Below are 17643 nucleotides of genomic sequence, written 5' to 3' on the forward strand. Positions count from 1 at the left end.
AGAATCGTCAATGCTGTGTCTCACCACAGCACTTTTACAAGAAAGAAACCACTCACCCAGAAGTTACAAAACTTTGAGGCAGGAGACAACCCTGGCATTACAACAGGCTTCCATTCTATCGCAGGGTGCTACTCACGCTGCAAGCCATTAAGTGAGCTTATGTCTCTTGACTAGTGGAAGAAGCTGGACCAGAGTAAAACTCCACTGAGATAAACCAGGTTGGAGTACTGAGTATTCATATTAGTGTTTTTCACATCAGCTGCTGCATTTATGCTTCACAAGTGAGTGAGGGTTCAAATGAGTTTATTCATTATCACTGGATGAGTAACATCCAGTAAGTTTCTGGAAATCAACATGCTTCACTGAAGGAGCATTGTGTTAGTCACGTATAACATCACACAAGTGTGTATTCTTAATTCAGGAAGCACAAGCTATCACCTAATCCCCTCTAGTTTTAGATCTACAGTCCATTTGTCATTGATCTTTTCAGAGTCTCGAAGACAGGTTTTAGTGAGAACAAGATATTTTTTATTACTGCGTCACACTTTCTTTGGTTTGTGTTTAACCCTAACCTTAACCCTAATCTCGGCCGTAAAGTATACCTCTGCAGTCCCTGCCCATAAAACAATTTATTTTATCCCCCCACCAGGTCAGTTCATTATATTATCTGAATTTTGAACATACAAATAAAACAAGTATTTTAAATAAAATAAAAACTATATTGGTCCATAGCTTTCTTTCTTTGATATGTCAGGGACTTTTTGGTCCAATTAATACATCAGGCGGGAAATTCAAATCAATATAGCTTAGTGACAGCATCAGCACCGCTGTCACTGTCAGAGACAAAATGAAACAAAAATATCTAAGCGGTGCCCAAAAACAGCACAACGAGGAGAAATCTGAGGAATTTTCTGCCAAACTAACAAAAATAACAGCTATATTTGGAACTGTAAATCCTGTCAGATTTGAAGAAGGATGCAGTATGTTAACAGGTGGATTCCTACATAGTTGATGGTGTTTAGCTACTGTACAGTTTGGCAAGATGAACAGTTATTAAATAGCCTTATTGTGTGACGTTATGTTATGCTGACTTTTTTTTTTTTCCAGAATAATGTGTTATAAGGCTTTCATATAGCCTTACCTACGGGGAATTTGCCTTTAGGCACAAAAACAGCTATAGCCCACATACAGAGAAAAATATAGCTAAGTTACTGAAGTTACTGAAGTGTCATAAATACAGGATAGGCTATTTCATATTTAGAGTAAACACAGGAAACTTGTGCGACAATAAATGGAGCAGACTCAGAAACCAACTCCCTAACAACAAACTATCTCAAACAGCACTACCGTCAACTACTATGACCTCTCACCAACTGCACCAGTGAACTAGCAGATTCAGCAAACAAACTCACCTGAACCATCCTATAATTAGAGAGAGAGCACAAGTAACAGCAAACCAGGACAGACCAACTCACCTGGACTAAGCACGTGGTCTCAAAGAGGCTCAAACAGGCCACACCCTCCACTTAAATACACTTCCCCTTCCTGGATTTCTTCCTCTGCTTCTCCCTAGTGTCTGTCTATCTTAAGAGCTCCCCCTGCTGGGACCCCAGCTACAATTAGCTCTTCTAATCCAAATCCACTGACTGGATCTTACTGCCTCATCTGACATTTCCTTCACTATTTTCCTCACACTCTGTACCCTTCCTCCTAACTCCCTCAACAAAGCAACAACAGATCTTGCTTCAAACCCTCTAAATCCTACTTCCACTGGACAAATCCTAACCTTCCATCCTCGCTGCTCAGCATCTTTACCTAGGCACAGTCAGCTCTATGAAATATACTCACATTCTACTGCTAGACCACAAAATTATATCAGGCCCAGGTAAATAGCCTTGTACAGGCTATTTCTTGGGAAACAACAAGCTTTGTTCCTACATCCAACCGCATCTCCTAGTCACTAGCATGCTCTAAGCTGCCTTGCCTCCTTGTTATCTTGTTAACTTTCCCTCCTTCTTGAACAAACTGAATTGCCACTCTCTTTGTCTTAGACCCTCCTAAATTTGCCTTCCTCCATATATCTTCAATGCCTGAAGCTAAGCTTTTTAAAACTTGGTTATGTCGCCACGTATCCCGTCCTCGTGACAGACTAACCTTACAACCTGACAAGATGTGCTTTAGAGTTGCAGTACCTGAACACAACAAACATAGCGGGTCTCCATTTACCCAGAGTTTTAGGTTCCTTACTGTCTGCAAACCCTAACCCTAACCATCCACAACTAGCTTCCTCTTCTCTTTGAGACAAGAAACTTGTGCGACAAAAAAATGGACCAGACTCAGTGACTAACTCCCTAACAACAAATTTTGCCCCGCCCTATGTGCCCTACAGATAATATCTAGGCCAGTGAGCACCGATAGCTAACATGTCTTTGTGGTCATCAGGTGGGAACCTCCTTTCATCTGTGTTTAATAAATAAATTAATTAATTAAAACACAAGCTATAATAAAAATGTTAACGGAATGTTAAAAGCTTCAGCACTAGGATGGGGACAGCGCAGGCCCGCAGTGTCACCACCATTCAGTCAAGAGGAGAGTCCCGTGAATCCTGCAACTTCAGCACCAGGAAGGCGAGAGTGCAGGCCTGCAGCTTCACCACCATCCAGTCAGGGGGAGCATTCAGTTGACTCAGTGACGGTTGAGGGAGAGCCCAGAGTGCCAGAGTGTATTATTGGATTATTGGATAAATTCTTTACAACATGTCCTGAAAATGAATCTCCTTCAAACGGTCACAACATAAGTATGAGAGGCAGGAAAGTAAGGAAAAAACAAAAAGTAAATTTTGTATTTTTTGTGGACTTTTCCATGTCTTGTAAGATCTGGAGCATCAGCAGCTTCTCCAGCTGCCCTGTAAATAAATAAACATAATAAAGTAAAAATGTGTATGTGTGTAACACTGTGCTTAAATATAGGAAAATAAAAAGCTTTACTTAAATAATGATTCAATTAGTTTTGTTGCACATAAAAGTCACATAAACATTGTACTTATGTAACCGGTCATGTCTGACTCTGCGTTGTGTACGTTGTGTTCAGTCAGAGACTCTTAAGTGCTATTTATTCTCAAAACGCCAGACGAAGGTAGCAGAAATAGAAAAATCTTCCAGTCGAATGTGTTCATATAACGTGCCCCTACACAGATCAAATGACAACTTTAAGCTAGCAAGCAAACTTATAAATGTGAACAGAGAACAAAATATTTCCTCACCATGATAACGGTTACCTCTCCCGTGGAGAACAACAGCAAAAGGGGAGAGGTTAAGGCGGGAAACCCAACTTATTCAGGGAAGTGTCACCTTGTTTATGGAACGTAGGGGTACACCCTGGAAACAATGTTCCACACATATTGATACTAGAGGCTCTACACATCGGGTTGTAACTATTTAACGTTACTGCTATGTCAGCCCTTCAGATAACCACAGTTGCAGGGAGGTAATATACAAAATAATCTTTATCAATTCATCACAAAAGGGAAACACAGAGCTCAGGTAAGTAGGGGGCAAACAGTCACCCCAGGACAACAATGGGTCCAATTAATTATGTGACTCCCGCACACAGACCATTAAGGCATGCTTTTCACCCTTTAAGAGGCAATGCAAACTCAAAACAGCACACAGATTGAAAACCCACTATACATAAGGATAATTAAACAAGCAGGTTAATCTTTACACCCTCTAACAGGAGGCACTATAATGCAAGATTACACACCTTAAGAGAAACCCAACAAGTGTCCTGCCAACTTAGTTGCTTCTCCCCAATAGCCCTCCCTCTCAACCCTATTAAAACAATGAAATAGGCAGCTCTATACAAAATCTAAAAATACAGTCATACACCCTAACCCTAACCCTAGCAGTTAAAAACAGTTATACTTAACTCACCCGCCCAGCGAGATCCTCCCCCTAACCCTAACCCTAACTCCCCAGGGAAATGGCTTTGCTGGACGGCGTGAACAGGATCCAGCCACAGTCAGTCAGTGCCACAGCAGGCAGCAACAGCATACACAGAGCAATAGTGGCTCCAGCACTCACTACCCCAGCCAGGGGTGGGCTGGGGTTGAAATTCAGCCCAAGAGCTAGGCTTGGAGGGGCCTTTTTACTCTACTGACCCTACTAACTTCTACTGAAAAAAAACGAAACAAAAAACTTTTCATCAATCAGTCACACCTGAATCAGTTTGAGTCATTAGAGAGTCCCGGCTGCTGACGTCACCATCCAGGGCTTTCCCCCAGCTCATTCTTACCACAATATATTAGACTCACAAACCTGATACACCTAACTTACATAGTAAACACAGATGAGTATGTATATTAAAAAGGATTTAACTACAAAGGATTTTAACAGCTACGTGACAATGACCAGGACCAGACAGACCCACAAAGCAGATCAGAGGGCTCACCAACGTAAGGGGCATTGTCCATTGTGGTTTGCAATCCCTGGTCAACGAATCTAACAATCGGGACATGGAATGTCACCGCACTGGGGAGAACGCAGCCCAATCCCCCCAATCTGAACCCAAATGGTGTTCTGTTATTGGACTTCTTTGCTAGAAACAGTTTGTCAATAACAAACACCATGTTCAGACAAAAGGGTGTCCATCTGTGCAAGTGGCACCAGGACACCCTCAGACCTGGAATCCCTAGTCAAGAACAATGTTCTGGAGGCAGTCACTGTCAGCAAATGGGGTACTCCCATAGTCTCACTGATGGATGGAGGAGTCCGCACTTGTGGGGATTTCAAGGTAACACTGAATCCTGTGCTATCTACAGAGCAGTACAGAGCAGTTTAGCAAGATAGATCTGAGCCTAGCTTTCCTGCAAGAGTCACACGAACTGTTCACTATTAACACACATAAGGGCCTCTTCAAGTACTACCATTTGCTATCACATCAGCGCCAGCACTCTTTCAACGTGCTATGGATCTGTTGAAGATAACATTAAATTCAGCTCAGAGGTCTGCTGTGGTGAAGTTAATTTTTATTAAAGTAAGCCAGCAAACTGCTGAGCTGACCTACACAGAGAATGTTTTGTTTGACCCAGCTGACCCAGAGCAAATGAAATGGTACCTCTTTACACAGTTGGATCAAAGCAGTGACAACAGACAATGAACCAAAAGCAAATATCAACAAGCTATAAGGTAAGAAACAAAAGGCAATAAAAGGTGGGCATTTACAGTTGGGGACATTTGCATTTAAGACAGCCTCAGTAGCTTCGACTTGTTTCCAGATGTGATTCCTGGAGAATCAGTCATGAATATCAGTCAGTGTGAAACTGTCCCAAATGGGGTTAAAAGAAAAGGGTGCTCAGCACCAGGGGTAGGGCGCTGCTCCCACTGAGCCAAGTGGCTCGCTAAATATAGCAAAAAGGGAGGGAGAAAGTGGACAACCCTGCCTGGTTCCCCTTTGGGGAGAAAAGCTTGGAGAAGTTTGATCTGATACAAGCACTGGGAGAGCTATACATTATTTTGATTCAGCTCATAAAGTTAACCCAAACTTTTGTAATGTGGTGAGGACAAAATTCCAATTTACCCTGTCAAATGCTTTTTCTGCATCTAGGGAGACTATTATCCCATCTTTGCTCTGACTGTTACAACAGTCTATCAGGTTAATAAGTCTGCAGGTGTTGTTGGTAGAGTGTTGGTCTTAAATAAACCCAGTTCGGTCGGGATATATTATGTGAGGTGTTACTTTTTCAAGTCTTCTAGCTAGCGCCTTGCAAATAATTTTAATATCTACATTTATAAATTATATTGGACGATAGCTTCATGGGAGTGCAGGGCCTTTGTCCGGTTTACGAAGGAGGCTAATATTTGCACAGTTGGATGGGTGGAAGGGTCGAGGTTTCTTGCATTTCATTGAGCATTCTGTAAAATATTGGTGCAAGCTCTAGCCATAGCTCTTTGTAGAATTCTGTAGGGAAACCATCTGGTTACAGGGCTTTCTTGTTTGGCATATGACTAAGGGCTTCTTGAAGTTTCTGAAATAGGTGACTCCAGAGCAGTTATTTGGTCTGGATTTAATTTTGGCAAGTCAACTGTGCTCAGAAAAGTTTCAATGCTGGATTTGAAGGGGTTAATCTAAAAAATGTGAATTATTTCTTCTTGGTCACGGGCTATTTTTCCAGTGGAGTTCTTTAATGATGATATTGTTGTTCTTTCTTTGTTCTGTTTTAGTTCATTTGCTAGAAATCTGCTGGATTTATTGCTATGTTCAAAGTTCTCCAAGTGTAATCTCTGCAGCTGGAATTGCATTTTGATGTTGAGTAATTCCTTTAGGGGTAGCACAGCGGCATAGTGGTTAGCGCTGTCACCCCACAATAAGAAAGTCATGGGTTCCTGGTTCCCAGCCTGAGGCCTTTCTGTGCGGAGTTTGCATGTTTTCCTTGTGTCTGCGTGGGTTTCCTCCAGGTACTCCAGTTTCCTCCCACCGTCCAAAGACATGCATGTATAGGTTAAGTGTCGATAAATTGACCATAGGTGTGAATATGAGTGTGAGTAGTTGTTTGTCTCTGTTTTGTCCTTGTGTGTTGGCCCTGCGATGCGGATGAAGATGAGTGAGTAATTCCTTTAGTTTTAGTTTTAATTCCGTCAGTTCTCTCAGTAGATGTTCCTCTTGGGAATCAGCATGAGCTGTCTCCAAAGCTTTAATTTTTTGTTTAATTGTTTTGAGAGTTTTCTCCTGTTTTTTCTTACATAAAGAATAAGATATTATTTTGCCTCACATAACTGCTTTTTCTGCCTGCCATAACATGCAGGCTGAGACATCAGGCTGGTCATTTATTTCACAGAATATTGCCTATTCCTCCTTAAAGATGTTAATAAAGGTGGAGTAGAAGTTGGCGTTTTAGTTATTTTTCTGAGTGTCAGAGTGGCTCGTGCATGGTCACTGATGGCAATAGGGTGAATCTTGGTGTCAGAGACATCCTTCATAATTGAATTACTAAATAAAAAGTGGTCTAAATGGGAATAAGTGTGGTGGACTGGCGAGTAGTAGGTGTATTCCTTCAGTGAGGGGTGACATGAGCACCAAGCATTGCAAAGATCAAAATTACTCATATACTTCTTCATTATCTCAGATGATTGGTAGTTGTGTTGACTAAATGCCCTACTGGTTCTGTCCACTTGTGAGTTGAATACCTGGGGGGTCATTGCACAAAGCCAAGATAAGGGATTAAGATGGCATATGTTGCTTATCCTGGCTGAACGTGGCCTCAAGTCGATTGTATTGAAGTAGGTCAAACTTATCCCTGTCAAGTTAGCATGGTGATTTATTCTCTGCAGCTAGCCTGTTCCAGTCCAGGCTAACAACCAGGGTAAAATTAATCCTGGTGATTCATCTGGTAGTTCTGCTGTCAATCCTGTGAGAAAGGACCCCTCTACATTACAAGATTGCAGGTAACATAAATTTCAAAATGTAACCATTAGTTCCTAATTTTTATCAGTCAGTGTTGGATAATCACTATTTTTTGTTACAGCTTTCCCTAATGTCATTGGTGCAGTGGATTGCACCCATATCAGACTCAAACGCCCCCCAGGGGAATACAATGGAGATTACATTAACAGGAAATCCTTCCACAGCATCAGTGTTCAGGTAAGAGTGATTAGTTGGTACTGTGACCTACATAAATGAATTCTATACCTTAATAGGTTACATCTTGTTGTTTCAGATGATCTGTGATGCTGACAGCCCTGTCAGCAATTTTGTGGCAAAGTGGCCTGGCTCAGTGTACGACCCCAGAGTCTTTCCAGGCTAGTCCAGTTTACGAGAGGCTCTCAAGCTTCACATTTTATTTGTAAGCAGCTTCGACATTATGAGTGTTTAGTTCTGCTGTGTAGTTTTATAAATTGTATTTTGTATTAGCAGGTGAATTCTCTGGTGTGCTGCTGGGAGACAAAGGCTATGCCTGAAAGTCATTCTGCTTGACTCCCCTTGCAGACCCCCCAAACCCAACCACAGCAGGCCGACAACAATGTACATGGCAAAACCAGGGCGACCTTTGGCCTTCTAAAATCTCCCTTTCAGTGTTTCCTTGGACAGGGCCTGTGATGTCATTGTTGCATGCACAGTGCTGCATAACATTGCAGGCCTAAGAAAGGAGCGGTACCCTGAATGGCTGTTAATGTAGACTGGGAAAATGCTCCTATTTTGCCTGAAAACATGACTGGTAGACTGCTCAGGCAGCAACACATTGCAAGTTTTTTCACTTCATTTTTTTGGATTTAGCTCATCTTCAATAAAACATCTCACGTTACTTTTTTCTGTGTATGTGCATTTTGTCTGACATTGGTAGCACAGTGTTCCACTTCACTAAATCAATGGTGCAATACAGTACACATTCATGAAAAAGGGAGGACACCAATGTTTTCTAGTTGATTCTTTAATTTACCAGTCCTCATTTGTCCAGAACCTGAAATAGAAGGCAAAAGTAACAAATATGAATACACTATTACAGTTACAGTGTGCACTGAAATACTCACTTCTCTTTCTAGTTTCTGGATTTCCAGTTACCTAAGGGCCCTGCGTTTGAGGGTAGGATGCTTGATGTAGAGACTTTTGACTGTCAGATTATCAAAGTCTTCATATCCATTATATATTAAATAAGCAAGATATTTCCACAAATTTGGCACAATACCTCGAGCCTGGAGGCCAGTGACAAAGTCTCCTTATCTGCAGATGTGCCTTCCCCCTGCCATAAACATACATCAAGAGAACTTGTATTAAATTTGACAGGACATGCCAGGCCTGTGATTTCAATAAAATGTAATAACCAGATGATCTTCTCATGGCTCCAAAAGTGTGACTGTGGTCCCAGGCACTGCAAGGAAATCCAGAGTCAGACAGTATAGTATATTTCATTGATTGTATTCAGTGTACAGTACTACAATATGTACCTTGTATGAAGCAAGGTTGTATGTTGCTGGGACACAATCTGTGACTGTCCCTCCCTGGATCTCCTTCATCACTGGCCTTTGTTCACGTGGAGTGCCAGCTCCTCTGCTGGGGTCAAATCCTGGCTTGGTGGGCCACCATCCATTCCAGTTTTATGGGCTTTTTTTTAACTGCTAAAAATCTTAGACATTCAATATATCAGACGCCTAAGCTATGCACCTAATTTGTCATCTACGCTGAAGTCACTTACCAGCCTGCAAAATGTTTTTATATTTAATTTTAACTTTTCTGCCAGGTCCTTTTCTGGCCAGACAAGTCTCTTAAAGAGCGATAAGTAAATAAAAGATGCAAAAAAAAAAGTGAGAAAAACAAATTAGATAATATTGACAAACATTGTGGATAATCATTTGTATTGACTTGTACTGTAATTATCTCTACATTTCCAGAGTAACATAGACTTCTACTTGCCACATTTAAAGCAGTGTACAACCATTGATGTGTGGACTAAAATGAACTCCTAGCTTTATGACAGTTCCAGTGGACAGCATGGCAGTGTAGTGGTTAGCGCTGTCACCCCACAAAAAGGTTGCGGGTTCAGTTCCGGGCTTTTTTGGCCTTTCTGTGCAGAGTTTGCATGTTCTCCCCATGTCTGCGTGGTTTTCCTTCAGGTACACCGGTTTCCTCCCACCATCCAAAGACATGCATGTATAGCCTAACTGGGGACTCTAAAGTTACCGTAGGTGTGAATGCGCGCATGAGTAGTTTGTCTTTATCTGTTGGCCCTGTGATGGACTTGCAACCTGTCCAGAGTTTACCCCGCCCCTCATCCAATTTGGATCACGCTCAAGTCCATTCCTCTCAGTTCCCTGCCAGCTCTTCACCTTCACCCAATGCTTCAAACTTCACAAAGATGGGCCAAACATTGTCGTTTGCCCTGTAATTTCGTCCTTGCCTTGTCCAAGCCCTGTCCATGCCCTGCCTTGTTGTTTTGCCCATGCCCTGTCGTTTTGTTCCTGCCTTGTCCGTTCGTTATTAAAGTGTTTTCTTCATCACCTACCTGGATTTCCAGCTCCTGCATTTGGGTCCTCCCTGCAACGCGCTCGCACCGCGTTTTCCCGTCGTGACAACATTTTTTCAACTTATTTCACCTCAAACCACTGATGATTAGAAAAACGGGTCAACCAACAGGAAATGAAATTGATTATTTTACCTACAGTTCAGATACCCATGCTGTGGATGCACACAGTAAATGGCCTGAGGTGGCTATCATGAGATCCACTACCACTGAGAAGACAGTTGAGAAGCTGGGGGATATGCTGTCCAACTGGTCTCGGATAAGGGGCTTCCTGCAAGCAAACGGCGTGTAGTACATACGGTCAGCACAAAAGTGTTCCTTTTGCTGTGCTTCTTCAATCCATGCGAGGAAGCATTGCCCTGCATCATGACTCTGTGATCCAGAATATGGGTGATGCATTAAGACTGGGGGAAAGGAGAGGAGGGTGGGGGTAGTCAAGAGGACTGCTGCACACCTCTGTCCTGCAGCCTACCCCGACGGAGAGCCCCTTACCTCTGTCCCCAAAGGTGTGGTGCAGTAAAATCTTGTGTCGGGTGTATGTGGTGTACCTAACTGTGACTGTGATGTAGAAATGTGGTGGAAAGTGTATGTGTAGGGTGAAGCATGGTAAGTGCAATTTAGGAGGCTGGCAATTGAGGGCCCGGTCCCCAGCTGGAGGGCCACAGGGAATCCGGAAGACTCCCAACCAGATCTTGCCCCCCAGCAAAGCACAGCAACAGGAGTGCAATGGCAGCCCTGGCAGCCACCACAAGACAACATCGGCCAGTCATTGATGGGCACCGTCAGAGATCTCATTCACCCCAAGCCCCATGGCCCTAGCATGCCAGAGACACAGGACATGGCCAGGGTGACACCAGAGAGGAGGAGTTGCCCTCACAGCCACACTCACACAATTTTAAGAGTCACCAATAAACCTAGACATGTAAGTCTTAACATGCAAACCTACAATTTTCTTGGGAGATTAAAGTCTACTGCACTACTCTAGTGAAATTATTGACAATGTAGCCCAGGCGAAAAAATAAGGGGACAAACATATTACGATGAGAAGTGAAGTGAAATTAAGGTTATTTAAATAACACTTAATAGACACATAAGACATTGTTAGTAAATAAGTAAATAAGTAGATCTAAGATCTGCACATCAATGATCCTAGCACAAGTTTTAACTATACTGGACAAGCTGTTTTTGTCTTTCACTGACAACCCATGAAACCAAGATATAAAAGAAAAGTTTAAAAGACTCTAAATAAAAGAATGATAAAACACACATAAAATGGATTTGGAGACATTAGAAAATGTAAAATCAACAACAAAATCTGCTCGGGGAGGTTAAAATAAGATGCTAGACGTTCAATTACGATATGTGGTTGCATCTTATTAAAAGCAGAAGACAAATCAGCAAATAACACTCTAACACGGAACTGGGGTTTTTCCAAATGTTCGAAAATTTTGTCCAATATAAATCAATCATCAAACCAATCATCCACCCCTTTTCCTGCCTGTTATGCAAACTGCAATGGATCAAGCTTGCCTTTAATAAAGCCAAGGATAATTTCTTTCAGGGTTAGGGTTAGGGTTAATGATCCAGCTGAAAAGTTTTTAGTCTCCGGCGAAAGCCACCTTTCCTTCCTCTTTTTCGATGTCTCGTCTTTTTTCCTTGTCTGCAGAGCTCCGTTGGGATGTTTGTTGGTATAATATCAGATGTAGATGTTCGTAGAGATAAGAGGAAGTCACGGCTGTGAGTGACACTGCTGCAGATGCCAGACTCTCCAGCATGACAGTAGAAGTCGAAAAAGAGCAAGATTATGCATAACAGCGAGTGAATCTCAAAGTTTTTTTCCCACATCCTGAAGAATGACAGTTCCAACACTCATAAATGTCGACCTGGTAAGACAAAATGATCTCCCACTTTTTGAATTAGATGAATCCAAAAGGGTACTGGCCATTGATGGCAAACTACTGGTTAATGTTACCCATATAACCCAGCCCATGAAACTCACCTTGTCTGGCAACCATCACGAGCACGTTGAACTGTAACGGTATTTTCCCCTCTAACACTGGGTTACAGCATCCATTTGCAATTGGAGTGAGCGCTGTCACCAACATTGTTTGCTATCAGCCATTCCTGAACACTCCCCCCAAACTCTACAACCCCCAGAGAACATAAACTTTACTAAAGTTCCCTGTGAATATCATGACTTAAAAGACACCTTCAGTAAAGACTGAGCTCTCTCTCTCCCTCCACACCAACCGCATGACTGTGCTATCAATCCACTCCCAGGCTCACCGCTCCCTACCAAAAGACTATACAATCTCTCCAAACCTGAAAAGGCAGCAATGGTAAAATATATCCATGACTCACTAGTGGCAGGCCTTATCCGTCCCTCCTCTTCTCCAGTGGGAGCCAGTTTTTCTTTGTAGAAAAGAAGGACAAAACCTTGAGATCCTGCATTGACTACACAGGTCTAAACAACATCACAGTCAAAAACAAGTATCTGCTCTCACTCCTAGATTCAGCATTCACACCACTTCACATTGGTGCCATTTTTTCTAAACTTGACCTAAGAAATGCCTACCACCTGGTTAGAATCAGTGAGGGAGACGAATGGAAAATTCATACACATTTGGGACACTTTGAGTATTTGGTAATGCCTACCCTAACCCTAACCCAATGAGCCTCTTGCACCTAACCCTATCCACCAACTATGAAGAACATGTTAGCCATGTTAGACAAGCACTGAACCGATTGCTGGAGAACAGATTGTTTGTAAAAGCAGAACAATTTGATTTTCATGTGACCACTGTAAGCTTTTTGGGGTATTTCGGTTGAGAAGGGGCAGCTCAAACAAGACCCAGAGAAGATCAGGTCAGTTGTAGAATGGCCAGTTCCTGCCACACGCAAATAACCACAAAGGTTCCTAGGCTATGCTAACTTTTATAGAAGGTTTATTTGCAACTGCAGTTGCATCGGTGCCCCTCTCACCCAGTTAACTTCTGTTAAGAAACCTTTTGTTTGGTCACCCGCCAGTCAGGTGGCTTTTGCAACTCTGAAAGCCAAATTTACAGATGCTCTGGTGTTAATCCATCCAGATCCAGCTCACCAGTTCATTGTTGAGGTTGATGTCTCAGACTCAGGAGTTGGAGCCGTTCTCTTCCAGCGCCGGCCTGTGGACCACAAGCTTCACCCGTGCGCTTTCTTCTCCCACAGCCTGACTCCAACAGAGAGAAACTATGGCATGGGGAACAAGAGTTACTAGCGGTGGTTTGTGCCCTCCAGGAATGGCGGCACTGGCTAGAGGGACTGGCTCACCCCTTCATTGTCTGGATGGACCATAAAAACCTGGCCTACCTCCATTCTGACCGCTGATTAAATTCATGCCAAGCCAGGTGGACTCTCTTCTTAGGGAGGTTCGACTTCGAACTCACCTACTGTCAGGGCTCTTGAAACATCAAGCCGGATGCCCTCTCCAGGCATTTTGCTCCGGAGGGGGAGGAAACCCCTGAGGAGACGACCATCATCCTGTGTGGTCGGAGCAGCCAAGTGAGAAGTGGAACAGCGCGTCCAGGAGGCCCAACAAGAAGAAACGGTCCCGAGGGAATTCATCGCCGCCTGCTCTGTCTGTGCCTGAGTCCTCACACCGTGCGCCAGCTGGCCTCCTCCAACCCTTGCCCATTCTTCATCGACCCTGGTCGCTCATAGCTGTGGATTTCATCACTAGTCTCCCTCCCTCAGAAGGTAACACAACCATTTTGTTCCACTACCCAAACTCCTATCTTAGAGACTGCAAACCACATTTTCTCACCTGCATGGCATTCTCCAGGACATTGTCTCAGAAAGGGGCCCTCAGTTCACTTCCCAAGTGTGGAATGCTTTCTGCCAAACCCTAGGAGTCAGGAGTCTGGCGGGAAGCCCAGGCAGCTTCCAGAAATCAGCAGATCACAGATCGACATCGGACGCCCACAGTACAAAGTGGGCCAGCAGGTCTGGCTTTCCTCACGGGACCTTCCTCCCCAGACAGATTTTTGCAAGATGGCTCCCAAGTGCACTGACCCCTACTCCATTGAAAGCATCATGAACCCAGTGCTGTCAGACTCAGACTTCCTGCAGCACTCAAGGTACACCCCATCTTTCATGTTTCTCCCAAAACCAGTGGTTGACAGTCCATCCCTCCCAACGGGAGATATGATAATTTATTTTGACATCTTGTTAGGCCAGCAATATTAACAATAATAGCAAGTGCAATTATGGAGGGTGGATATTTGCAGTATTTAGTAAAAAACAATCTACCTCTACAGTAGCAACTTCACATCAAATCAGACGGCAGGCCAACAGCAAAACTAGAACTGTGTAATGAGAGGAAGACAGGTTTTTGGACTTAAAATGAGTAGAATTGCGCCCCAAACCAAGTGGCTAGTTGGTAGCGCTAAACTTCAGCATATAAGATGTGTTTAATATGTTTAAGAGGACAGTGTGTGTGTATGTGAGTGATTGAGTGACTGAGAGGGAGAGAGCAAGACCGTTAGTGTGTCGGTGTTGGTTAGATAAGGAGCATGTGTTGGAGCATGAGCAAGTCCTGTTAAAATGATACTGGGCGCTCTAATACTTCATCTGACTACATTAAAATAGCAACATACTTTTTTCTGGCCCATCCCATTAAAATATGTACAGCTTAGAGGTTGTGTGTCACTTGGCTTCCTCAAAAATTTTGTGACTCTGTGACTCAAATGACTGATTCACTTTAGTCAGTGACTCATGTAAACTTGAGTCAATGAAAGGAATCATGTTTCCCATCACTATAATTCTACCCTCTTATCTGCAGAACTCCAAAACCTTCCACTTTAATATGGGAATTTGGGTGTAGTTGTTCAGTAAGTTATTAGTCAGAAATTCAAATCAATAGTCATTCATTGAACTGAAATGGTGATTTGGCTATTATTCCTCGTTTTAGGGATGGTTCCACAGGGTTGACTTTGATATTAATAAAAAATATTATTAAACATTAATATTGTTAATACTGTAGCTAATTTGATAGCAAATCACCAACTGTGTAGGCCTCCTGTGGTTTCACATTGGTTCCTGTTGTTTTCCATTGTTCACACTGATTTCCGTGGGTCATGTTTTTTCCTGATATTTCACATGGTTTCCTTTGCATTCTCACAAAGGCTTTACAAGTTGTCAGGGACAGAGAGCTCCTTTCTGTAGCGCTTCCTTTGTATCAACTGTCTTTAGATACAGCACACTGGGCTCCTTCCTTTAACTTCTCGAGGAAGTTGTAGCATGAAATGTGTTTTTTATGTGGTCTATCTGTTGCACACCTACCTTTAAAGCCTCTTCTGAATTTAACCGACCAGCGTTTGAGTGTATGGATCTCTTTTAACCCCTTGAACAATATATTTGGACTGTTTTTAACCAGTAAACTCACAAACAGCAAATATTGATTTTAAGAATTTACTAAACAAAAATCAAAATGAATCAAAAGTAATCCTTCCTCCTTTGCTTTGAAGTTTAGCAGGCCTAAAAGCCTCTCCTTTCAGATTATTAACCCTAAATTAGGACCATGAGCAAATAAACATTCACCCTGTTCAGCTCAAATACAGCGACTGGAAACCACCATAGAAAACACTTAACACCATGTATCATTCCTATTTTCTGCAGCTAATTACCTGAACTGCTATGCTAAGAAAATCATTGACATATCCTTTTTCATCTGAATCATTTCACACACACAAAAATACGTTAAACATTTAAATTTTGTGGGCCCACAAAAACAAACACAAAAGCTGGCATTAAAAGAAAATAACCCCAGTTGCAGGCCTGATTGAAATTCCATATGATGTAAGAAGGAATGATGGTGACACTGTGACTGCCGCAGGAACTCACCAATTATTACCCACAAGTTTCAGTCTCCTTATTGAACCAGAGATGAACAGCGATGACCAGAAATCTGTCCTTTATCTCATCTCCCATGCAGGTAGGTCCACACCTCTCACCCAGAATGACGAAAGGATAGCAGGAATCCACTCCTCAGACTTGGCCGTGAACCGTTAAATACCGCATACCTGTTAATACCCAGCATAAAAGTCCAGTCGTTAGCTCTACACTAACATGCGGCTAACTGACTGTCGCCGGATGGATTACATGGATTACAGTGCGTAGTTCCTACACAAAATATACACACAGAACACAGTAACACTCACGATGGCAATGAGCAGGCATTGACTCACTCTCATTTTACAAAAATTTGCCTACAGATAGCTGTTAAGCTAAATTGTAACTCCAACATGCTGCGCTCTCCTCCAAGAGCCAGTGAGAGAGTGCACACTGCTATGTGCATCTCCCCTCTCTGATGTTTTTCCCACCCCTCAGCCAATCACAATTAAAAAGATGAAATTTATGCTTCGAAGCATATCTCAATGCAACAAGTTTTAACTATGACTCTTCACCCATTTAATCCCAAATTTTTCCCAGGCAAAAAAATATCCAAATCATGTGTCATTAGTATCCCTTTCAAACAATCAATCATCATTTTTTCGAAATTTTAATGGAAAAGTGTGTGAAAAAGTGTGTTTCATGATCGGTCACAATTGTGACCAGTGGGATACTGTGTTGTATCTACTATTGGACAGACTGAGGTCCAAGACTATAGGTCTATTTGACCTGTGGGTTAGGGTTAGGGGACCTGTGTGCGCACACGAGTGTACAAAATCCTTATATCGAAGGCGAGTTATTATCACTTTTAAAAGTTCCAGCATTGGCTCTAAATGTTCTCTCATTGTAGTGTGAATATTTTACATATAGGCCTGATACTATCTGCTAGCAATATGAATACTGGGAGCACCGTTACAAATATTGAGGTCAAGACAAAAAAGAACAACAACAATCATCAATGTATTTTAACTAACTTTAGTGCAACATTCATTTGAAAACGTCCTCTGACTCAAAATTGATTCGTAGGCAACTGGACTTGTCTGGACTTGTCTATGAAGACGTTTCGCACTAGTCTGACATCAGAGTAGTGCAGACTAGTAGACCAACTAACATGAACTGATGAAGCCCCTTGGATGAGGCGAAATGTCTTCAACGTCTTCATAGACAAATACAAGCCCAGTTGCCTACGATTCAATTTTGAGTCAGAGAATAATGACCTGGGTGAATGAGAATTTTCATAGACAAAAGTTCATTTTTAGTGCAAAATTCATTTGAAAACATTCATTTTTAGTGCATTGAACACACTGAACATGAAGGTAAACATTTAGGATAGAGGTAGCTGGCTGAACATGCTTTCAATTATAGGCCTACACTGACTGACTGAACAACAAAATAAAATTGGTTGTAGAACCAAGAGCAAAGCATTATCTATTCCTGGAACATTTAGGACATTTTGATGTTTGGTTTTTTTTTTTTCAGCTTTTCTTCCTAGACTCCAAAGGACTGTATGCAACCACTTGTGTGTGTGTGTGTGTGTGTGTGCGCGTGCGTGTGTGTGTGTGCGTGCGTGCGTGTGTGCGTGCGTGTGCGTGTGTGCGTGCGTGTGTGTGGAAAGTTAGGCAGCAGCAGAATTAGCTAGCTAGCTAGTTTTCCTTGGGTCTGTGTATGTGTGTAAAATTAGGTAGAAAGTTAGGTAGCAGCAG

This window comes from Echeneis naucrates, chromosome 17, assembly GCF_900963305.1.
Source record: "Echeneis naucrates chromosome 17, fEcheNa1.1, whole genome shotgun sequence".
Lineage (NCBI taxonomy): Eukaryota > Metazoa > Chordata > Actinopteri > Carangiformes > Echeneidae > Echeneis > Echeneis naucrates.